Source organism: Dermacentor silvarum, chromosome 7 (genome assembly GCF_013339745.2).
Source record: "Dermacentor silvarum isolate Dsil-2018 chromosome 7, BIME_Dsil_1.4, whole genome shotgun sequence".
Taxonomy (NCBI): Eukaryota; Metazoa; Arthropoda; class Arachnida; order Ixodida; family Ixodidae; genus Dermacentor; species Dermacentor silvarum.
Genome location: NC_051160.1, coordinates 111363421 through 111389011, shown reverse-complemented (window position 1 = coordinate 111389011; position 25591 = coordinate 111363421). Strand labels below are relative to the sequence as shown.

Genomic DNA, 25591 nt, shown 5'->3' with positions numbered 1-25591 from the left:
CGACCCCCTCATCGTGTCATCACCTTAGGTCGCCAGGATGGCTCACCTTTGCAGCGGGGGCAATTGTAGTGGGGAATATGCATGTAGGCGCCGTGGGCATTGCCATCGCTTCGGCGCGAGGCCCGAGCTCGAGCTACGGATGCCAAAAGCTAGGACTGTGCCTACAAAGCTACTTGCGATCCCTCGGACGAGTCTCAATAAATCCCCCTTTCAATATATATATATATATATATATATATATATATACAGTGAAGTAGACGTGCGTATGAAGTGGTTTATTGACGTTTCGGCCGGGGTCCGGCCTTCATCAGAATACAATGCATGGCGTCAGCATAGTTAATATACATTTGCATATCAACCGAATGAAGATATGTTTACATGAAACACGATTAAAATGGGCGAACCAAATGCATGCCATTGACATGCATTTTGTTCGCCCATTTTAATCGTTTAATCAACCGCGGCACAGGTTCACCCAATAAAAAGTTCGTTTCGTCAGTCACAGTTTTGCGACGGTTTTCTTCTACGTCACTACTTCGCGACAATATATATATATATATATATATATATGAATTTTTGTCAATTAGTCAATTATGCATTATAATTTTTGTGCAAGTAATGTCCGCCTCTTCCCGTAGACCAGCTCATGAACTAGAATTGTGCTATCTGCCACAGGCAACCTTTAAAATTTTTTGAAAGTGTTCGCTGAAACACCCTGTATATACTTCCTTAGCAGGAGAACAAAAGTGTACGCTTTTTCTTGGACGGGAAAGCTACAATTATATTGATTTTTCTAAGATCCTACATAACCAAGTTATCAGGGAACTCTTGGAAAAAACTTGCTGGCGCCTCAGGCATACAATATTTATGTCGCAAGAGCTGACACTGGTGAGACAAGAAAGGAAAATAATATTTTTTATTTGTTTAAACAGTACAGTTGTCCGAAATCTTCACACTTTCGGAGGTGGAATCAAGCAATTACCATGCACCAGTTTAAAATAGCAACTGAGAAATACATCAGAGAACATTCAGTTACAGCAAACTCGGTATACAATAGTGCGACTCTCAAACAGCCAAAATGTAGTTTACGCGCTAAACAGCGTTATAGATATGACATAACGGTTTTGGCTCTGTCTTGACATTGGAGTTTTGATGTGTGCATCAGGACGTCAGGCATAACTGGTTTTTCTTGAGGTGAATAATATACTTGCGAATTTCGCTGCCACCAAACAGTAGGTTAGGTCATGTTAGGTCAGTCAGTCATCGATAATGTGAAGCGGGCGCATTTGCGATGAATCATTTTTGGAGCATCGATATTTTGTCACTGTGCGGGTTCCGCTTGATACACGTATATTCATGAGTCGGTCTGATGACTGAGGTATAGGCAAGAAGGTGTGCTGGGTCCTGCTTGAGATCATGCCTTGGAAATGCGGAGGGTGAAATGTTAGAGGTAGTGTTTCAACAGGATGGGCACCCGCCGATATGGCTCCGTGGATACGGCGTTGTACGAGTGAGTAAGAGTACTCGGTGCCGATTACCGCCCACCGGAATAAGGGCCACGTTCCGAAGCCGGGGGAGTGTGAACTCACTTATACCTGCTTTTCTTGCACATTAGGAAAAACGAGGTGCTCCAATTTAAAGCCGTGTCTTCCACTACGGCGCCCCTTACCACCAACTGTGCCGTTTCTGGATGTTTAACACCACAATGAAATTTATTCCACCGGAGGTGAATAGTTATTTCAGTCTCATAGTTACTTTTATTTCCAGCACCCACGATTGGGCTCCATAATATGTCTGGAACAGTGCGCAATCGCGTAGCTCAAAGTGCTTTTTATTCAATCGAGAGGCATGGAATGCTGTAAAGACACACTGTAATCAAGAATAAGCAGTATAACAGGTATTGCAGGAACGGAAAGTATTTGTTCAACGTGCCGAACAATGAGACCCAAGTGGACTTACTGTGATGCTTCCGTAACCTGTTGCCATATGTCCCCCCAAAGCAGCTTAACAAAGGCGCCGTCCCCGATTTCGTCAATGTGTGCAAGCACTTGTCGAAGTTGTTCCTTTGAAAATACTTCCCTCCACCTGCCCACTTTTGCGGAGCGTACGAACCTGACAACTCTTGTACTCCCTGACGATGCCTCGACTTTTCCAAGGGCCAAAAGCTGCTTGTTTTTTACGATCAAATTAGTCATCTCGTCCATTGGAACTGTCATCAAATCTCTCATAAAATCGGGGTGGCACTTCCTAACAATTTCACTAAGCAGTTGAGCGTTTTCTTGAACTGCTCTTCCATGACTTGCTCCGAGGAATTCAGCCAAACGTACGACAACCCCCGCTGTGTCTGCTGCCATCTCTTCATAAGTAACGAAGAACACGTTCTGCTCATTTCTCAATGCATAGCCAGCATTAACGTGCTTAAAGTAGCTGCCACACGGCACATATCCTCGGAGAAACACAGGCAGAAATTCTTCGAATGTTGCTTGCAAAGGACATAGTGGAGTCTGTCGACGTTGGTCGTAGAGTGAAGCGCACAAATCCCACGGATTTCTTGCGACGTACACGTACTTCGAAGACTGGTTGATTGTAAGTTTTCCGGGCTGTAAATGGGTTGTCAGGATCCTGGGACGCGAGTGCGTCGTGACTTCCGAAATTCTTTTTCCGTAGTCTTCGAGAAACGGAAACCGTTTGACAAACTCACTGTGTGTTGTAACACTGTGCCCTCTGTAGAGAATCAGTTGCATTATCTGCTGCATCCAGTGAGTTCCGGATGTTGGGTACGTCATCAGCACCACGTCTTCTTTCCCTGGTTGAAACCGGAGCACCTCCCTGATTATTTCGGGATCGCGCAAGGTGCTGTAGCGCTCACCCTCGATAATTTGCGTCGGGCATATATCATTGGACTTCATTTCCATTGTCTCAGAGTACTGTCCTGAAGCAGACATCGTCACACGGCTACTTGACTGAGACAATCGTCTGCAATATGGCAAGAAAAAAAAGAAAACCTTGCATCATCAGCGACTCCTTTGTCAAGTATAAAAAACCTGTGAAACTGAGGCACTTGCATACATGAATAACACGCATTCGCCGAGCTGAAAAACTGTTTTTCATAAGTATACAGTGCGAGACCGGGCACTTTTGAGCCAGTCGCTTCAAATGACAAGATAATCTCCTGTGGGACATCAGATGAAACTGCCATATAAATGCACTTATATGGGATGACTAGTGAGATTTTAAAATATATATTATCTGTTCCCGGGAACCATACAACTAATTTGTTTAACAGCTAGGCGTGGTTTAGGTGCTCAGATGTCCTTCTAAAGTTGAAAATATTGCAACAGCAATTGGTATATTGTCAAATTTTATTTTTATATTGTCAAAAGCTTTATCGTGCTGGTGATTCTAGCTGCGTAGATGTACCACTGAGAAAACTACATTACGCGTCAGTTGAAATGTTTTGGTTATCATCAATCAATCACTTTATTTCAACATCAAAGTTCAGATGTGAAATCAGTTACAGCAGGGATCACATGAGAGCAAAAAGCCATCAAAGCTTCACAAAGGCTTTCACAAAGCAACAGCAACAGAAGCATTCGTAAAAAAAAACGGGCATCCCATACAATGTCAAACATCGTAGCAAACCTTACAGTGAGCGCACATAACATACACGTGTAATTAACACCGTGAAGGCTTTGTGAAAAAAAGAGGAAGATGGCCGTAATTAGTCGGTGTGTAATAAATGTTCGAACTCTGTATACGCCGTGTACTGTATGGGTCGGCGTGTGGTGTTAAATGTGATAACTCCCTCAGGGAGGAATAGTTATTTTGCCGACCAGTGCTATAGAGCATTATTAAAACAGAATTATAGATGTCAGCGATCTGTCCTAAATTAAGAGTCACATATTAAGTATCAGTTCTAAACTAAACAAATATAACGCCCCACATTAGCTTGAAGCTATGTATGGAGTAGTAATAATACGTACATAAATCACAGAAACGGAAAATATTCGGGAAAGACACTTAAGAATGCTTAAGTTTGGAATGCGAAGGCATATTATGGTCGCTTTGGTGAAATGTTTTCGTTTAGGCATTCATTCGCATGTCGTTGTAAACTTGCAAGGCGTTCCATTAGAGACATGATGGCGGTGGTGCACTTCACTTTACACCCTCATGATTTGGTGTCGAGTGTGTTGAGGTTCTTGTTGTTTCCTGTCACGCATGTGGCTCCTGCTCACTATGGGGGATTGGCCTATAAATGAATACGCAGAGCAGAGCAGTTCCATTTCGTACAGTATGCGTGTGATAAAATACGATACTGGCGGCAACCCGCACACCATCAGAAGAAGAGAGACAGAGCGGTCACGTTGCTGGAGTTGCAGCGCTCACCTCGCTTCCTGGCTCTTCGAACAGTAAGCTTTTAGGGTTTCGGTTAAGTGTCGGGCGCTTTTAATCCACCTATTTTTGGTGCGAAGTAGTGTTTTGAGAGAAATTTATTTGTTTGATAGTGCGATAGTGCCACTGATGTCGACAAATTCTCCACGGAACGGCCCAGAGCGATCTCCGCCTTGGTCGGCCTCCCTACCACCTGATCAAACATCTAAGTGGGCGCAGCGGCAATGCCAACATGCATTGGTCAAACCCGTTTTTGTTTGCCATCCAGGTTACGCTTGGTTTGCTGCTGACTTCAACCGAATCTTCCTCAGGGAATTGATCGATGGAATTGTTCCGCCTACCTGTGATCCCGGGATATGACTGGCCTTATCATCGGTCACCAGATGGTGCCAGCGGCTACTACCCCCCGACAAGTGCAACTCTATCAGACCAGACCATGGCGGCACGGGACTCCTATTTCAGCAACTGTTTCGGCGAGTGACCCTTCAGTGGGGGCGGCGGAATTGCCAAGATGCATGGCTCGAACCCGCTCTTGTTCGCCATCCAGGTTACGCTTGGTTTGCTGCTAACTTCAACCGGACCTTCCTCAATGAATTCATCGATGGAATTGTTCCGCCTATCTGTGATCCCGGGACATAACTGGCCTTATCATCGGGCACGAGATGGTGCCAGCGGCTACTACCCCCCGACCAGTGCAACTCTATCAGACGAGACCATGACGTCACGGGACTCCTATTTAAGCAAATGTTCCGGAGAGGGACCTTTCAGTGGGCACGGCGGCAATGCCAAGATGCATCGCTCAAACATGTTCTTGTTCGCCATCCAGGTGAGGAAGCGCTTCAACAAATCCTTTCATTGCAGTAATGTCTGCCTCGTTTCGCTGCCGTGCCCACACCCTTTTCTTGAATGGTTCTGTGATCTGTCTGCTTCCTTGTGGTTCTTGTGGCTGCTAGCAGGAGATGTCAAGGCTAACCCTGGGCCCGGTGACATTACGATTGAAGAACAGCTCAAAATGATTGCAAAAGACATCCAGGAGATAAAGAATGAAAAAATGGTGACCAATCAAAAGCTAGAAGCGATAGATAAAAAGCTGGCAAAATAGGCAAGACGCCAAAGCAGGTCTTGGAATGCGTGGAAAGGATTAACAAACTCGATCCTCTGGTCCTCTCCTTGACTAGAAAAGTCGATAAATTAGATAACAGAGGCCGAAGGTTTAATCTTGTGGTATACAGTATGAAGGAACTATAAAACGAGAGGCACCAAGATCTGCTCGATGCTGTTGAGAAAGCAATCTTTGAAGATAAGATAGGAATAAAACGGCTGGCATCGAAAGAATCTACCGCCTTGGGCGAAAGTAAGCTGACAGTCCCAAGCACAGGCCTGTCATTCTGAAGTTATTTGACTGCCGGGATAAAGCCAACATACTTAGTAATTCCAAGAAACTCAAGGGAACGGAATATTAAATTAGCGAGGATTTTTCGGCCGCAGTAAGAAAAGTTTGAAAGACGCTATGAGAAAGAATGAAAGTGCATCGAGACCAGAAAGATAAAGTTTTTCTGTCTTACGATAAAGTCAAAATAAATAATCACCTCTAGACCTGGGATGATCAAACCAATGACACAGTGGAAGTTTAAAAAATCACAGCATATCCACGAGGTGAATGATGGTGAGGTGGGCGAAGCTCCGGAGGTTATGGGTGATACCGTTAATCCTCCGAGAAGTTCGCCCGATAAAATCATCATGCAAACACGTGAGGTACGGTGAAGAAAACTTTTATTGAGATTTCAAGTTACCTTTATATATTACGCACTTGTGGTCGGAGAAGTGCACAGCTAGGGGTTCGAGTACCGGTTTAATGGGAATGTTAGCGGGCAGCGGCGGCCATCCGCGCCCGCCGCTGCGCATCGTCCATGCTCCACCAACGATCCGAAACGTACGGCGACAATCCAAGCAATGAGAGAGGCGCTCGCTCCCCGCGCAGCCCGCGCAGCAGCCAATCGGAGAGCAGCGGCACTTCCAGCGCCATCTAGTGTCGATTCACACAAGCGCCATGTTGCACACAATTCTATTGGACCAACGCCATCTAGGAAATGAGACGAGAAATGGTGATGACGACACAGATTGTGTACAGCGCCATCTAGAATATCGTCCCTGAACTGCAGTTTGTATGTACTTCTATGAGACAGCGCCATCTATTGCATTATACGGGAGATACTGCCGTTTACTGCCGGGAGATACGCCGGACAACGGAGACGTGACAAGGTTAGACTAAGAGGAGCTACGCCCCTAAAAAACGAAAGCATGAACAACGGACCAGCCAAGCGAACTCGAAACCGCCATCGACCCTAGTTGTCAATGTTAATGCGCGCAGCCTTGTGAACACAATCGAACAGCTGGAGGTGATTGTGATCGCTCTTGAACCTGACATTACCGGCGTGACAGAGACATGGCTACATGCTGACATTGGAAACCATGAAGTGGCTCCACCGGGCTACTCCATCGTCCGAAAAAATAGGACAACTCGAGGTGGCGGTGTTGCTTTGCTCCTGCGCCAATGCATAAATTACTCAGTGATGCCAGATTATCCATGTGTGGAGGTGGTCTGGTGCAGGATTCAGTAGGGCCAGAGCCACGTCTGTGTTGACGCAGTGAACAGACCCCGTCAAGCCAAAGTATCGTATTTTGAGCAGCTTCTAGAGTACATGCATGAACACATGGTGAGGAACACCATAATAATGGGAGGTGACTTTAATTTTCCAGATATCAACTGGAGCTCTCTGAGCCCAACCAATGTAACAATATCTTGCTGAGTTTTCTGTTTACGTTCAACCTGACCCAAATTGTTTCCAAGCCCACCCGTGTGCAGGGCGCTTCAAGCTCTATATTAGACCTTATCTTCATTAGCGATTTCTTTTTGAAAGGAAAAAATAACGTCGATATTCTTGAAGGATTATCTGATCATGACATGGTTCTTTGCACGCTAACTATTCCAAATCGGATCCGTCATAGTTGTACTAGAAAGCGCGTGTACGCATTCAATAAAGCAGACGATGACGATATTATAACCTACCTAGTCCAGGTCTTTCCTTATCGTGATGAGAAACAGTGGATGTTGGGATAAACAGTGATCATGTTCAAGTTACGTTTGAAGTGATAGGTCTGCAGTCCACCATGGAGGCTCGAATCCATTCTTTTGTGTATTACCTTAGATATAAAAATTTTTGCAGCCCACTTTGAAATCAATTAAAAATTATTTATTGAGCGCTGACCATATTTGCTCAGTTTTAGATACTTCGCAGATTTCCCAAGCTAGAGAACCCGTCCACAAGCTCGGGCAGTGCACCGCGACGTCATGCCGGCCGAAGCAAGTCTAGGTCTAGGTCTAGGTCTGTCGTACCATCGAGGTCCAAGTCTGGCACGAGATCCCGAACGCGCTCCGTTCAACGAGTCAACTATGCTGCTGCAGCGCGGGGTTACTCTCACAACACGAGCACTTCATATTTATCGACTGCAGACACCGCGGCGCTCACGGCTCTGGAGAACATTGTTCGAAATCAGCAGAAGGCGCTACAAAACCTTCGCGACCAGATCCAAAGCCAAGGCGCCGTCATCGACAAGCTCACACAACTATGCCAAGAACGAGAAGAAATTATACACAAGCAGAACGACAACATTGAGAAGCTCACTCAATTATGCCAAGAACAGCAACTAGCTAAACAACAAGCCAAGAACCTCACGAAACAAGAAGTTGAAGCTGTCGTGGAGGAGAAGATTGTACACGTCATCGAAACGAAACTCGAGGCTCTAATTGAATCCAAGCTCACAGTTATAGTTGAGTCCAAGCTCGAAGCAATCTTACAAGCGAAATTGCAGCCAATCCATACCCAAATCGGCAACAAGTTCACGACACTCAGCCACACCATGGACACTCATACAGCCCAAATCAATGAGATGAAATCCCAGCTTACTAACTTCATAGCCCATGTCAAGAACAACTACATGAGCCACGCGGAACTTGAGGAAAGGCACGGAAGGAAGAAACGACGGCCACACAGCAAGACCCCTTCCCGCTCAAACTCTCTTGAACGGGTGCACGTTAACGCACCTGTGACTCCTGTGGATGGCAAACTCTAACTGCAAAACTCCCATTTCGCAATCGACTTTCCGCATCTGGCACTGGAACTGTAGATCCTACAGACCCCGTTTAGCAAATCTACAAGAATATCTAAAGACAAATCAACCAGACATCATCGCCCTCCAAGAGACCAACACCAAAAAAGTTAGGCTTCCAGGATACAACACCCTCACCAAAACCACAAGAACCGCCATACTTCTCAAGAAGACAATTACGGCCCAAGAACACTGGATAGAAGACACCACGATTGAGAACACTATAGTGGAAATCATACCCGACCGCAAGTCGCACCAAAGCCTCTACCTGGCTAACATATACAGCCCACCGCTAGACCAGCTCGCGGACTACGATCACTTCATCCGCGAACTCCGAAAACGCACAAGAGGCCACCGGCTCGTAGTCGTAGGGGACTTTAACGCCCCGCACACGGCCTGGGGCTATGCCACCACCACGAAGAAAGGCGCGAGTCCACGACGCCGCTCAGCAACACGGCCTCACGTTGTGGAACGAGTCGCTCCAGCCTACGAGAGTCGGAAACAGCGTCTCAAGAGACACCAACCCCGACCTTACCTTTACGCGGGACGCGAAGAACGCGATCTGGACCTGTCTCCCAGACACTCTTGGTAGTGACCACCACATCGTTCAACTCGACATCGAGCACGCACGTCGACCGGCCAGGAGTGGCAGGCCAAGAATAACGGAATGGAATGCCTTCAGAACCGAGCTCGACGATCAAACTACCATATCGGACATCGACGCCTGGCTCAAACAGATCCTGGATACCGCCGAACGGTTCACAAAAATCATCCAACTTGATGAAGATCACCCCGCCATAGACACCCACCTACTCCACCTCTGGGAGGCCAGAAGGGCCCTACTCAAGAGATGGAAGAGGCAGAAACTCAACACACAACTCAGGAAAAGAATCGCCCTATTGACAGAACAGTCGCAGGAAAATGCTGAACAGTTAGACAGAAACAACTGGCACGCCTTCTGCGATAAGCTTCAGGGCACGCTCAGTACCAAGCAAACGTGGCACCTGCTGCGCGCTCTCCTCGACGAAGGCCCCACCAAGACGCAGCAACAGCAACACATCCGTCGATTAGCACACAACTACGACGGCTCGGAGGAAGACCTACTCCGCGAACTATGCAACAAGCTCCGCGGTCCCTCCGAACCAGCGACAACCCCGCCACTCAAAGAATATGATGGCAGACCCAACGCTGACTTGGACCAGCCCTTCACACCAGCAGAGCTCCAAGCAGCCATCCATCTCCAAGCTCACGAGAAACACGAGCCCACGCAAGGACAGGATAGTGAACAAGCACCTACGACAGCTGCCCCAACAGGCCTTGACGGCTCTCCTCCGGTATTACAACGAGTGCTGGGACAAAGGAGAGCTGCCGGCCGCGTGGAAGCACTCGGAAGTGCTCGTGATACCAAAGCCCAACAAGCCCACAGCTCTCGAGAACCTGAGACCAATCTCTCTCACTTCGTGCGTTGGTGCGCTGTTTGAGCATATGGTCCACGACCGGCTCTCATCGCACCTCGAAGACAATGGGCACTATCCAGACACCATGTTCGGCTTCCGCCAGCTTCTTTCTACGCAAGACGTCTTTCTTCTCCTAAAGGATGACCTCATTGACCACCTCAGCAAAAATACCAAGTCGTGCGTCCTTGCCATCGACGTGAAGGGCGCATTTGACAACGTCAGCCACAAAGCGATACTACAAAACCTCGAGGAGACCGCCTGTGGTTCAAAGACCTACGGCTATGTCCGTAACTTCCGCACCGGTCGGACGGCCACGGTGGGGATATGCAACTTACGCAGTAAGGAATTCAAGCTACCCAACAGGGGAACGCCGCAAGGCTCCGTCGTGTCGCCCCTCCTATTCAACGTGGCACTCCTCAAGCTGCCCCGACTTCTCGAAAACATCCCAGGCCTGCGTCACGCCTTCTACGCGGACGACATCACGCTCTGGACGCGAGGAACGAGCACCGGAGAACAAGAACGTTGCCTTCAAGAAGCGGTTGATGTTATCGAGCACTACCTTGATAGCTGCGGCCTCCACTGCGCACCTGAGAAATCGGAGCTACTCGTACTCAAGGCACGCACGAGGGGTAGACCTCCCACCTGCGAAGCTCCAGACCCATGCGTCACGCTCAACGGGATCCAAATACCGAAGGTCGTCTCGCTTCGAGGCTTGCACCTGCACCGAGATGGATCAGGAGTCGCCACGCTCCTACGGCTCCAACGCACAATCTCCCAACTCACATACCTCGTAAGGAGAGTAGCCAATCGACGCAGTGGCCTCAAGGAGCAAGACACCCTGAGAGTCGTTCAAGCTCTACTAACCAGCAGAATAACGTACGCAACCCCGTACCTGGCTCTCAAGAATTGCGAAGTCGACAAGCTCAATGTCATCATCCGCAAAGCTACGAAGCTCGCCATGGGTCTACCACCCGTGGCATCTACCACCCAACTTCTCAAAATGGGTGCTCATAACACCTGACAAGAGCTGATGGAAGCCCAGAAAATCAACCAACTCGAGAGGCTGAAGCTCACGCCGACGGGCAGATCGGTCCTTGCGCGCCTCGGCTACGGAGAACGCTACATCTCCGAGGCGGACCGCAAGGTCAAGATACCGCCATGCTTAAGAGAATCCTTGAGCATCGACAAACTACCGCGCAACATGCATCCCGAGCATCATCGGGGACGCCGGCTTGCTCGAGTCGACGCCATCCGAAGACGCCACAAACACGATCCAGATGCTCGCTACGTAGATGCGTCCAAAGTTCCGGGAAGAACCGCTTACGCCCTGAGTGTGGTTGACTCGAGAGGCAAAGAACTGGCATCCGCCATAGTCAGGGTGCGGAACTCGGAGACAGCGGAAGAAGCGGCGATCGCCCTCGCCACCACCACGAGCACGAACGCGGTCGCAGTCTTCACGGACTCCCAATCCGCAGTACGCAATTACACGAGAGGCCGAATATCGGTGGAAGCAGTCAAAATTCTGCAGAAAAGCACTCCGCTCCCTTACACCTGCGTCACGTGGGTACCAGGGCACGAGGGGCTCGAGGGAAACGAAGCGGCACACGCCGCGGCCCGCGATCACGTCAATCGGGCGTCTCTCGCCGCCTCGCGAGACCCCCGACCACCTGGTGACGCAGCGGAAGCGGAGACAATACCCCCCCACGTATAACGCCATCCTCCAACACTACCGACTGGGACGCAGGGTGTACCCGCCACCTCATCCAAAACTGACGAAAGAGGAAAGTATCGCATTCCAAAGACTGCAGAGCAATACGTACACCCATGGGATCCTCATGCATCGCATCCACCCGACACTACACACCTACAACTGCCCGATCTGCGCCGTGCCAGACACTCTGGCTCATTTGCTACTCGAGTGCCCGTGGCGCCCCGAAGATGCCGTTACCAAACATACAACGTCCGAAGACATGAACCTCCTCGCCGAGACGTGGGAGGCCAAGATCTCCACCCCGGCCCTGGACGAACAACGACGTCTTGTCGCCAGAGCCCGGGATGCTATCGCGGCCAGAGGATTCCTGGAATGAGGGACCCTCCCACCTAGAGTGATCCACAGCTCAAACGCTCGGGAACACCGTCTCGAAAATTAAAGTTTATTTCATCATCATTAGATAATTCGCGCTAACAATCATAATTCCAATTAAAGTCAAGAAAAGACTATTTTCAAAAATTGGTGGAATGACGACTGTTCGCGGCACTACAAGCGATGGAAAGCTGCGTGGAAGCTCATGCATAACCAGTCTCCGAGAAACTGGAACAACTATAAATTTATGGCTGGAACTTTCAAAAGAACGGTATCTGAGGCAAAAGATAATTACAATGACCGTCGTTTCGAAGTTCTTTTAAAGTCAAATAATAAGCGTGCGTTGTTTCGGTGTTCAAGATCACAAAAAATGACTCCCCGTCCCTTGAACATGGATTTAATAGTTTTACCCGACAGTGATATAGCGGAGTCTCCAGATGTAACTACGACAGGTTTGGAGACCCGATTCGTGACCTGTATTCCCTCCTCTCCTCAGAGACAGGACACATTAGAAGATTTTGAAGAGATTTCTTTGACAGAATTGTCCCACGCAGTTTCATGTTTGCCAGCTGCAGCTCCAGGTCCCGATGGACTCACTACTATGATGATGAAACTTCTCTTTGACGTCGCTCCTAACGTTTTGATAGACACCGCCAAATATTCTATGCAATATACATGGATTCCTCCTGTATGGGGAATCGCGAAGGTGATTTTACTGCTTGAAGACCAAAGCAAACCGAATGTACTAGACAATATTCGGCCTATTTCTCTAACATCAAATTTGTCAAAAATTAAACGAAAGGTTATTACACGCATGTATGATTATATTGGTGACCATAAAATAATTATTGAGCCCCTGCCAAATTGTATTTAGGCAAGCGATGTCAATCTGGTGCGCACACGTCGACCAAGAGAGCCGAATTCTGTTGGCCCATTACCACAAATAATAGGCGGCTGTAGTTACACTAGGAATTTCTAAAATATACGATAGTGTGAAATACCCTATTTTAATAGAGAGGATGCAGGATATTGGATTACCTGAATACTTTGTAACGTGGACTGCTCAGTTCTTGCAGGGCAGGGAGTTTTACTGTGCAAAAAGGGGAATTTCATCAGGAAAAATCAGGCAAATTCGCGGGGTTCCTCAAGGCTCAATTTTATCCCCGCGGTTGTTTAGTATCCTGCTCACCTCCAATACTTGTCATCAGAATGTAAGCACGTACTTTTTGCTTCAGCAAATGGTAATAAGTCACTGTACGAGTGCTTACAGAAATGCTTGTGCGAGCTAGAAGCATGGCGGTACAGTATCACCTTGTCTCTTAATGTAAATAAGAGCGCTGTTCTTGTCTTTTCTCTGCAAGGCCCAGCTATCACATCGCTTTCATACCGTCAGTCCACTATTCCACAAGTGAAAAACGTCAGGTAATCTCTCCAATGCGATTCACTGCATGCTTAGAAGAAGTATTCAAGCTATTATGTTGGGAAAATGGAAGGCTTAGGAGTAAGGATCAACGGCGAATAATTTGCAGATGACGTCCGGTTAAGCAACAGTGGGGAAGAATTACAACAAATGATTGAGGACCTTAACCGAGAAAGTATAAGAGTGTGGTTGAAGACTATTATGCAGAAGAAAAAGATAGTGTTCAATGGCCTTGCAATGAAACAAGAATTCAGAATCGCCCATCAGCCTTTAGAGTCTGCAAAGCAATACGTTTATCTAGGTCAATTACTCCCACGGGACCCCGATTATGAGAAGGAAATTTACAGAAGAATAAAATTGGGCTGGAGTGCATGCGGCAGGCATTGCCAAATCCTGACAGGGAGCTTACCACTGTCGTTGAAAATAAAAGATTACATTTATTGCATTCTACCGGTGCTAACATATGGAGCGGAAACGTCGAGGTTAACAAAAAAACTCGAGAACAAGTTAAGGACCGCATAAAGAGCGATGGAACAAAAAGTTTTAGGCCTAACTTTAAGAGACAGGAAGAGAGCGGTGTCAATCATACAGCAAACGGAGATAGCCTATATTCTAGTTGACATTAAGAGGAAAAAACGGAGCTGGGCAGGCCATGTAATGCGTAGGATGGATAACCGGTGGACCGTTAAGGTTACAGAACGGATACCAAGAGAAAGGAAGCGTAGTTGAGGACGGCAGAAAACTAGGTGGGGTGATGAAGTTATAAAATATGCAGGCGCAAGTTGGCATCAGCTAGCGCAAGACAGGGGTAATTGGAGATCGCTGGGAGAGGCCTTCGTCCTGCAGTGGGCATAATAATAGGCTAATGATGGTGATGAGCGGTCCTTCGAGTTATGAACTCTTCGCTGGCAAGGGACCACGTTGAGACCCTTGGCGCATTTTGATTTGGCATTACCAAGGCACAATCAGAACGCAGGCGAGAGCTTGCGCGGAGAAGGAACGCGCGGAAAGAAACATTTCACCCAAACGACTATAATGCTTTTACATTCCGACAAGTAAGCACTCTTAAGTGTCTCTGCCGAATTTTCTTCTTGTATTACGGATATCGAATGTGACGGCAAAAATAGCTTGCCGTAGATATTTGCATAAAGTAGTCAGAAGAGGAGCATGGTTTCAATGTCATGTAAACGACAAATCAACACTATATATGCCCAAGTGGTCATACACTACTTGCGCTTATCTAATCATGAACTATTGACGAAAAACATCTTTTCTGAGACTTACCACTCGCTATAGTTGACTTACGATGCCATAAAGAGACGAATGCATGGACGACACCACAAAAAGCGTCGACGTATCTGCAGGTGTCGTTGAGAATTCAAGTTGGCACGGACACGTGGCGGGCATCCATTGACACCGTTGCTCGTGCTCAGGGGCTCAGGGCTGTGAGCGCATGCGGGCTCCGGCGAGTCCGGGCACCTGTTTCCTGTTTTTTCCCTCTCTCTGTCTACGTGGGATGCGGGTGGCGTCCTCCATCTGCCTTCAATTTTTCAAAGCGTTTGTTATCGAGGTAGCAAATGCGTGAACGCGCATTGCTAACGAAATGCGAAACATGTTAACGCCGGGGGTTCTCGGCTGGAGCGCTCACTTGTGCAACTGCACCCTTTGGAAAATTCATAAGGCATGTCAGGTGCTTGCATTATCGCTAACGGCGATGAACAAAAAATGCAACGGATCCAACAAGCCGGAATCTATTGAGCGAAGCTTCGTGCGAGGGGATAAAGGGTCGAAACACAGAGCACACTCCCGCACCAACGCACACATGCACAAGCGCGGGCGAACACAAATAATACCGATCACTTTGCTAATTGTAGTCTCTGACTACTAGCGAGTACGACAGATGCCTTGAATGCATCATGGTTTCAGAGGCAGCATGCGCACACGTACGTAGCGCAATTCCAATCCATTCTATCCCTAAGGAGCGTTTATTTCCTCATTACCGTGCCGTCGCGGAAGCGCCAGGGTGAGATTTCTGGTTCTTTTTTGAGCAAAAATGCCGGTGCCTGTCGCCTCTAGTAATAAAATGGCACCTAAATTCGCATAGCCATTGGCTGCGACCACACGTCACGTGCACGCCTCGGTGGAGCAGAGTGGGTGAAGGGGTACCCCTGCTTCTCAAATAAAAGCTTTGCCTTTAATACAGTGTATTTCAACGTAAACCTAATTCAGCATACCACCAAGTAGGTTTTCTTGTCTTTACGTGTCCCTCCACAAAAGTAAGTGCAAGTTTGTTTGCTCCGGTGAAATGCGAAAAAAGAATGGCTGTGACTTAGCTCAGCTAAGCCTGGATATGCAAAGCGAGAGTTTGGTTAAGCCTGGTTGAGTCTTGGTTTCACTTGGTTAACCTTTAATTTAGCTGTTATTATTATACTTATGTATACACTCATCAGTTATATACTTATATTTGTGCAGAAGTGTATACTTAAATATTACATTATACTTAGGTATACACTTCCTGAGTGTGCGACGCTAGCTTTGCGCGCGTGGCATTCCAGACCCTCTCCAGTGAAGCAGCTCGCTGGGCGATATCCGCGGGGTGGTTAGACACCACATGCCGACGACGGCTCAAAGCCTCCTGGTCCCGCGCAAAGCTCAGAGAAGACGGCCTGGCGTCTCTCTCATCCATGGACAATCTTGCACTGACAAGGCGAGCGCGGCGCTCCTCTAAGAGGCGCGCGGCAAGTCATGTGGTCGGGCGGTGACCTAGCTGTGGCGGCTGAGCGTGGCGCTGCGAGTCACGTGATGCGTTGTCAAGGCTACGGCGCAGCTGTGGTCAAATGAAGGTCAAATTGCTGGAGACGGCGAAACTGAGCTCGAATATAGGTTAGTAAAGCTTTCGCTTTCAAATAAAAAGATCAATAAAGTCGTAGACATGTGCTCAGTCGCACGGACATGTCGCCAGCGAAAGACCGCGCTGGGAATACATGGTTGCGCTAACAGGAAAACAAAGACTTAGAAATGTCTTTGTATGTATTCTTCCATGTATTCCTTTCATCTCAACCATCTCGCCCAGCAACTGGTTCAAAGCATTTGGCACATACTTTAAAATAACAAGGACCTTCGATGAGCTTATAACGCGGGATATTAGTCTGCAAGAAACCCACCCTGTGTTAGTGATGCAGCTAACATTTGAGAACAACATGAAAGGTATCTGAGAATGACACATCATAACCTAACACGCACACGGCATGCGTGACACTCGATCGCAGACTCCCAAATTTTGAGTTATCAGTTACAAACATTACGATTATCTTTGGTCTTAATTTGATGCCTGTTGGGCATCTGCTTCGCGTTGTAATTCACATTCATTACATCGCTTATCAAGATTGGATCAGCACTTCGATTTTTGTATTTTACAGTCGCAAAAGTTATGCTATGGAAATTATGAAAACTTCTTTCGGAGTGTCGGGACTACGAAAATCATATATTGTGGTCAACGAATGAGGTGATATACATTATGTATATACTAAAGTCTACAGAAAGTCTCTGAAGAAACTTCAGAAATACACAACCCCACGGGTCTATAGCTAACCTAACACCGCAGTATCCCCGGTACATCCGCTGTGATTACAGGATCTCGGGGTTCGGCCGAGATGAACAATTTTTGTATATGTCTATGGACAATTTACAGACGGCGACTGGAATTGAAACAACTGGACTTTTCAGCGTCCGCGTTTTTTAGTGCATCACAGATTACAGCAACCGGTATACGTGCTGTTCGCTCAGTTTAGAATGACCTTTGATGACCTACCACCCTAGGCTTCACCAGCGCCGGGTCACATAGGAAAGCTTTTAATCTCTGTAAATGGAGAGAGATATATATTCTGTGACACATCCGAGCCTAGGGTGCACGAGAGGCCATATTTGTAAAACCAGCAGAGTCCACGATAAAACTCTGCGTTATCTGATAACATATTAATTATAGGCTTCGTAATTCACAAATAAGCGTGAAATGGTCGCCCTGACAGCGTTTTTTATTTGGACTGGGAACCGGCTAACAGAAATAGACAACTGTATGACTTTTGTACATGGAAAGCGTATAGACAAAATAAAAAGACAATTTAATGACTTGCAGTCGATTGGCTTCGAACAGACAAAAAATAGACGCCTTATCGACTTTTCCTATGACAGTCTATAAAGCGGGAGTAGACAAACTATTTACAAGATTACCAACGTTCGTCTATCGAGAGTCTATAGACTACGAATGAACAAAAATAAATAAAAAATTGGAGGACGCTTAAGCTTCGCCTTTAAGAGTGGACCGCAATAGCATTCAAAGATCCCTGAATGCTTGTCAGGCTTCCCAGCAACTGCAGCTTTCATTTTTCTGCACCTTCGCCCCTGCGCACCGCTGCCGTTTGGCGCTGCCGAGGAGGCGAGCGCCATCTGGATGGTGTTTTTCCAAGTAGTCTAGCCGGGCGCGCCTCTAGACGCCTTATGGGCGCACCTTATGGCCGGGCGCGCCTTATGGTATGGTTAGGGAGCCTACATGCAAGTAGCATGTAGGCTACTTGCATGTAGACCTACATGCATCGTTGCCTGTAGGCTTCCTTAGGTATGGTAAAAATGCTGGAAAAGGCGTTTGTGTTTCCTCGTAACAGAATTATGTTTTCTCGTATTTCAAATTACAATCGGACGCTATCATGTCTGTAGGGTGTGGTTAAGTCGTACTAAAGAGGTTGTTTTTAACCTTCTTCGTCGTACTTTACGATGTTAACAGCGAAGCTGTTTAGGCCAGCCGTAATTTGTGGAGCGTGGTTCGTATCAAGAAATAAAAGAAAATAAGTTTTTATGTCGAGGCGGGATTTGAACCCGCGTACCCCCGGTCCCAGGGTGACCGTCATAACTACTAGGCTATACAGCCACTTTTTTTAACATTATACAGCCACGCTTGCAGAACATGCTTTTATGCGAACCACATGATTGCGTTCGAGCGTCGTCGTCTTTGTCCACAGCTGGCGCGTTCGCACGCTCGTGCTCTGTGTGAGTGATTCTATGAAATAAGAGAAGATAAAAGTACAGCGCCGTAACTGCCTCTCGGGGAAGGGCACCTCCACAGCGCTGTACAGGGAGGGAGTGAAGGAGAGATAGTGACAGAGTAGAGAGAAAGTGTATTGAGTATGCACGTTGGAGATTGTTATAGAAAGGGGTGAAAAGTTGGGTTAAGTGCAACGCGATAACTGTCTCTCAATAGAGGACACCTCAACCGCGTTGCACAGGGGGGAAGGGGGTTGAGAGTTAGAAGAGAAGGAGTGAGATCGCAAGCACAGCAGGAGCAGCACCCGACGCGTCGGAGGCGCGAGAAAGGGCGGGTCAAGGTTTAGACACGGTCAGCAAGGCCGGTGTCGTCAGCGAAGCTCAGGAGGAGTATGCACGAGGTGCAGAGGTTTTGCGCGCTATGAGAGTGAGCGAGCGAGAGAGAGAGACGCATTCACGGAGCGGGTCTGCTGGAACACGTTGTTCACATTGCAACGCCGTGTCGGTGTTGCAAGCTGGGCTATGCAACGCACAGTGACAGCCGTAATTCCGAGACGCGCGAAAATACATTATCATCATCATGAGTAATTAGAACAAAAGGTGGCGCGCACCTCCGGAAAAAGCTGGGCTACGATCGACTGGCTTCGCTGTTTCAGGCGTTGCGCTGCCGATTGCGAGGTTAAGCGTTTTCTTTTTTTTTCTGAAGGGTGTTACTTAGAGAAATTCAATTCGTTTACTAACGGCTCTGCGCCACGTGGAGGGCCTGCGTGGCCGGGGTGGTACGGGATGATCTTCTCAGCTGCCGATGCAGGTGCCTACATCGATACCGACGCCGGATTTTCTGCAACACGGGGCCCTTAACGCTATCGCCGTAATACCTTAATGGCTTTGTTTATAGGCAGACTATAGAGTGGGAGCAGTCAAAAAAGAGCACCGTATCGACTTTTCTGTATAGACCGACGATAGATTGTGAGTAGACGAAAATTCAGTGCCATTCCACTCTGTGAAGGTGGATGACAAGCTAAGCTGTGTATGTGGTGATTGACCGTTGCTCTGGTGAGACGTTCCAAGTTCGCGGGATCGGAGCCTCATGGACGGTCCGCATTTCATTCCGCCTATAGCGGTCCAGCGGGCAGCACGCTTATACTTAGCGTCCGTGGCCCGCTCATCGTCGATTCTCTCAGTCTACCGCCGCCGCGCCCATTCCCTTTTCTGTTCACGCCGTCGTTCTTGATAGGCACGCTGTTCTTCTCCAGACACGCGGCCTACCCGTTTCATAGTAAGAGCAGAACTGAGGAAAGGAACCTACGTAGATCATGACTTCAGGAGACAGAGGACACTCAGATTGGTATACGCACTAGTTTGAAAGCGCGGATGGTGTACACGTGTGTAGGGCGAACGTAGACATGGCCGACGCGGGTTAAAGTGTAGTATTTGTTTTGGTCAGCTTAATATATCTGACACGGGTTGTATTTGGACCCAAGGTAATAAACTTATTTTTGGAAGTTGGCGGAGTGCTTGAAGCCTGCTTCACCTCTGCTGCGGGCCGCCCCGGTATTGCACTATCTTCGGGATCGGCCCACGGTTTTTTGTCTAGGGACACCAATCCGCTTTAAATTAGCCTTCTACAGCTTCGCTGCAAAGCGAAATTGTCACCTTATCATTTTTTGTACGCACATAGATTTGGCATAGATAGGGTGGCCAGATTGGTAGGTGTGCCGACCGGCGTAGTTCACTGCTTCTCCGCATCATGACAGCAGGAGTGGTGCTGCGATCAGAGGTTTGCCGTGAAGCGCGCGTCGTCTGCTACTGAGAGTGTTGTTATTGCGCGCCTGTTATATTTAAGATAATAGATTTTTCACAGTAAAACCTAAAAGAAAATGGTAAAATTATGTTGAGAGAGTGCTTAACAGTGCGATGTTTCTTGTTGCAATGAGTAATATTCAAAAGCGGTCATTTATATCGTCTGTTAACACGCTCACTTCACGGAGCGCTGCGCTCGCAGTCATGACAGTTCTCCGAGTTCTTGTAATTTCCTTAGACATTTAACGAGCGAAGTGAAGACTGTGGGTGATGAACGTGAATACCAAGCTCGTGAGACTCCGGGACAGAGTGAAAGTGTTCCTGCACAGAAGAAAACAAGCCGGAAGGGCACCACTTACACTGTGCCAAACTGTAAGTTCGGCTACAAACATGCAAGCCACGCGTGAAAGAATCATTGGTTTCGATGCGCTGAGACCGAGAACTTTCCGAGAGACGTAAGCTTGCCCTTCGCCGTGCTGAAAAAATGTTTCAACCGCATTAGTGATGTGCCACCGCCACTTCAAGGAGCATGTAATCGAGCGTATGACCAGCAGGAACATTGGGCAGATTCCGATGGCGTACGTATGTTAAAGTGACACTTCCTTCGATGCTACCCGACGCTGCGCCTTACATATTGAAGAAAATTTCTATAAAAAGAACAAGCGAGGCTCCAACGGCATGTCGGCGGTTGAAATAATCCGGAAGAGACAGCGAGCCAAACCAATGCCTCCTCCGGAGACATTCGCCAAACTTACACGCGCTCCAAGCCAATAGGATGCGAATGGAAATGTCGCGTGTTCTACAGGTGACGAATGAGTATTTGTAGACAAGTGAAGAAATGAACCTGCTGAAAGACGGCCGGCGAAATGTTTGTGTGTGCAACAAATTCAGCTTCAAGTGCAGCGGCCGCGGTTTACAACGTAACGACTGGCAGATATGCCCTGCCGCTGGCATTTTTTTCCCCTTTCGCCAGCTGAAGCGTTCAGGAGTCATTAGTTGTGAGCGGCTTAAAATCGAAATTACGAAGAGCATCATCAAGCTAATACATTGCTCGCCTGCACTTCCTTGTGACGACCAAAACTCCGCTCCTGAGCGTACTCCAGAAAAGAAAAAGCACCTTACGCTGCGGCTACGCTACGTGCATTTTGAGCGCTGTGATGCAGTGTAGTGTTTCATTTAAAGCCATAGTTGCAATAAAAGCTTGGTGTACGTTGCTGCATGGTTTGCGTGGGTGACCTAAATTAATATCGCATTCAAATATACATATATACGATCTTCACCTGTACAAACTATAATTTTCATGCTATGCAAGCTACTGCTCTCATCATACATAATCGCTCAACGTAAGAACTTTTTTTCTTCATCACGAACAAGTTTATAATATATTTTATAAATTTATATTAACCTCAATACAGTCAAGGAAATTGAACCAAAGGATTTTAGTTGTACGAATATCAATATTTATGCCATTGTGTTTTACATCCCTTCAAGCCAAAGCATTTCTCTTGCGCATTCCGTGGTATAAGAATACGCCCTGCACGTTCGCGTACAGCCCCTATATACTACTGTAAACATCCATTCTGCAAAGCAAACTTCGCCTTTCTCGCTTTAGAAGAACTGATGAAGGACTATTTCGTCCATGCAGAAATCGCAATTCTCCTCGTAGACTCAAGTTTAACGTGTTTACCTAACTAAACAGCGGTAATAGCTATCTCAAACGGGGAAGCAAACAGGTGACGGAAAAGGCAAGTACGTTACCTTCGCAAGTGACAGAGCTCTGCTGCGTTCACAAATTTGTAACTGTCTACTATGCCACTGTGAATGTGGTTTTCGGTTGAAATACGATGGTAAATATGCCGCAGTTGCAATGTAATGTGGCCGCAGCAGCAGACGACGCGCGCCACCTGCGACAGACCCCCGACCGCAGCGCCAATTTTGTCATGATGCGGAGAAGCACTGAACTACGCTTCGTGCCCGGCGGACGGCACACCTACCCATCTAGCCACCGTAGCATAGACAAAACGAAATGAATCTGTAAGCACTATACAAGAAGTGTACAGACACTTTAGAGACTTTCTAAATTCGTTTTAAGGAATGTGGCACAATATTAGAGAAACCCAATCTCGCTGCCGTATTTGGCTATCCCTGCCAGGGCACAGGAAAACCGCACGCATAACGTTTTGAAGAACTCGTACGAATCTTTAACGTATCCAACAAGTCAACGCAGCGGCGTGGGAGTGTTCTCCAGAACTCTGATATGGCCAATCTGAAGTACGTGTTTTGTAGGGGTGTAGTCAGGCAAAATGTTTTCTTGGCAGCGTACGCGAAACGTTTGATTTCTTTTCCATATAAATAAATATGGTGGATTCACATTTACCGATACCATTGCAAAGAGCTTTAGACTAGCCTCCTTCACTTGGCACTGATAGGGAAGATTAACTCACGCTACATGATTGCAGCTTCTGCGTTACTGCATTTCACACAAAGAAATTTGCCTACTATAAAACACGAAGCATTTTTTCTACCTATCAGAATGACGCGCGCGTGCTTCGAATTATGCTGTCGAAGGAATAAAATTTCATTATAAGAGGTGGTATTTCAACATGTCCAACACATTGCTGCGTCTTAGAAAGAAAAAAAAATCCAAAATGTAACACCCCACAACAATTCCGACACATGCGGCAGGTTACTGAATGCCAAAAACTGAAAATATGACTAGTTTACAGTTCTCGCCACTAATTCAGCTCAACCCAAGGCAACCACCTATTTCGAACCGCATATTTGAGTAGCAACACGCGGATATGAAAACCGAAACAAAAAGTGATGATGATGATTTAATGCCATCCCCTTTGAAACGGGGCGGTGACAAATAGTCACCTAGTCTGCTTTAGTTACTCAGGTATGCTATATATGCTTTTCATTCTAGCATTTTTGTATACGTATCTTTAATCTTATATTGTCTTCTTCAAAACGTCTCTATATACCTCGTACCGCTAAGTACGCCTGTAAAGGATCCGGTCGCATCAATCTCGCCCCTCATTTTTTTCCACCAATACTCAAACCCCCGCATCCAGAAATACATCTTAACTTGAAGCACACGCTTGACTTCATCTAAATGACGTTTCTCATGAACGTGCCGAAGGTAACGCATGAATGTCCTAGGCACGTCCACGCCAGGCGTCATCTAGATCAAGTAAAGCACGGGCTTGAAGTAAAGATGCATTTCTGAATACGGGGGTTAACCTCTCTTGCTTATCTCGAGTGCTGACCGGTCGATGCTACCGTCCAATTTAAATCCACGCGCTTCTGGAAGTTGTACGTTACCTACGGGTCTCAATGAGTGACTCCCTTCGCATTCCATTAGGATTTGCTGAGCGATCTCCGGATTTTTGCTGCAGCAAACAGATGCCTCATCTAGCTGCGAATATTTGTTCCGGTATGTTCTTGCCCGTAGGCAATCCGCTCGAGCCTCATATAGCGAGGCACTCCTCTTCGTGTTATCGTACAGATTTTGTCTTCTAATTTCTTCGCATCCTTGTCAATCTCCATCGTCTTTTTTGTTTCCCTTATTTGCATCAATTTCACTCTCTGTATCTCTCACTTTCTTTTCGATGACTTCTTGTTGTCTATTTACACTTCCTCTTGTCCTGAACTTGGTCGCCAACTTTCCTGACCTCTTGTTCCATTCTCTGTCCACGGTTTTCAGGTAAATATGCTTGTGCACATTAACCGCCTATTTAATTTGACCCATGTTCTTAAGTCTTTAATGAAAACTAATTTTGCTCCGCGCTCTGACTTCGAACGAGTCCCAACCCATGTCACCGTGTACTGCCTCATTTGCGGCTTTGCCGCGGGCTCCCAAAGCCAACAGGCCTACCGATCTTTAAGTTCCAGCCTCGATAGGATATCCGTTTTAAAGCGCAGAATGATGTTTAATCAACACTAGCGCTTGCACTATTGCTCTTTTCCAGACTCCATGCACCACCTCATATTTATTGTGGCCCCAAAGAGCTCTATGTTTTATTATTGGAGAGTAGCTCCAATTTCTCACCACGCACAACAAGGTCTTCGCGGCAAAGTGTCTTCGCCTCGATTTTGACGAGAACGATCTGAACTGTCCGCCTGGCGTCGGCGTCGACGGCGAGCTGCGGCTTCTCTTGCTCTCTGCACAGCAGTCTGCTGAGCCCGATGATGCCTGGTTGTAGCCACGCACGTAGCTCTACGATTCGCTTCTTCAACACCGGTTCGTACATTGCGAGGAGACGCCATAACCTCTACCGAAGAAGTACCCAGAATACGTGGCGCACATATAACATCGGGATAGTGTTGATTGCGCGCCTCGTCTGAATCGCATCGCGTCTGAATAGGTGCCCCTTAAAACGAGCAATCGCAGGGAATTGTGGGGCGCGCCGTCTGCTAGCAGCTTTCGGTTCGACGGACGACACGGCGGCATCGGCGGCATGCCCGGCGTACGTGTTTTTGTACGCGGTTTCAGCCGTCACTCGTGCGAAGCTTTCTGTCCGCTTTGTCGACTAGCAATGTCGTACCATTCATGCAGCTGATTTCTAGGTTTCAGTTCACTCTGGGCGCGACAATGAAGAGGCAAGAATGGCAAGGATACGCTTTTATTCATAAACGAACTCTGGTTTTCGTTTCGGCAGCCTTTTTTGTTTCTGCCAGGTTTAGCTCTACGACATTTGCCGCTGCTTGGACGCACCGTCACTGACTGCTCTACCTGCGGGTCAGTCAGACAAATGGAAAAGCTATCCTTATTCAAACATTTATCAACTGATATCGTCAGTAACGGCACAGCTAGGGTAATTAGAAGATGAACTGCTCAAAATGCATGAAAACTGCGCGCTGTCAACGGCATTTCTCGGTCGAAACTCGAGGTTCATTTGAAGTGGTATGTAGTTAGAAGTTTTCGCTTTTTTTGTCAACAAGATGGGGAAACGGCCGTATCGCCGACATATTACGGCTGCGCATTATTTCTATCTGTGTTCAAGGAACTAAGGTGGGCTATCTAGTTGGTTACGAGTATTATGTATGTATATCGGTGTGTCCCATTTAAATTTGGGCCATAAAACCATGTTTCAAAATACCTCTATATATGCATGCGAGTACTGATAGTTATTGTTGCTTGAGTCAACGTAAAATCCCACAAAGAAGAAGAAAGAAATATCTGGGGAATCATTTCGTGTTCGGCCCTTACACAGCTAGCTCATGGTT

The 25591-nt window shown here is 47.2% G+C and overlaps 1 protein-coding gene and 1 non-coding gene across 8 annotated transcripts in view; both read left to right on the top strand.

Annotated features, from left to right (window-relative positions):
• Nucleotides 1-25591, top strand: part of LOC119458356 (uncharacterized) — a 153793-nt gene that overhangs the window by 97625 nt on the left and 30577 nt on the right. The window lies entirely within an intron of this gene.
• LOC119459758 (U2 spliceosomal RNA) lies at nt 19966-20147 on the top strand. Its single transcript, XR_005193792.1, has one exon. It is a non-coding gene; the product is annotated as a U2 spliceosomal RNA (small nuclear RNA).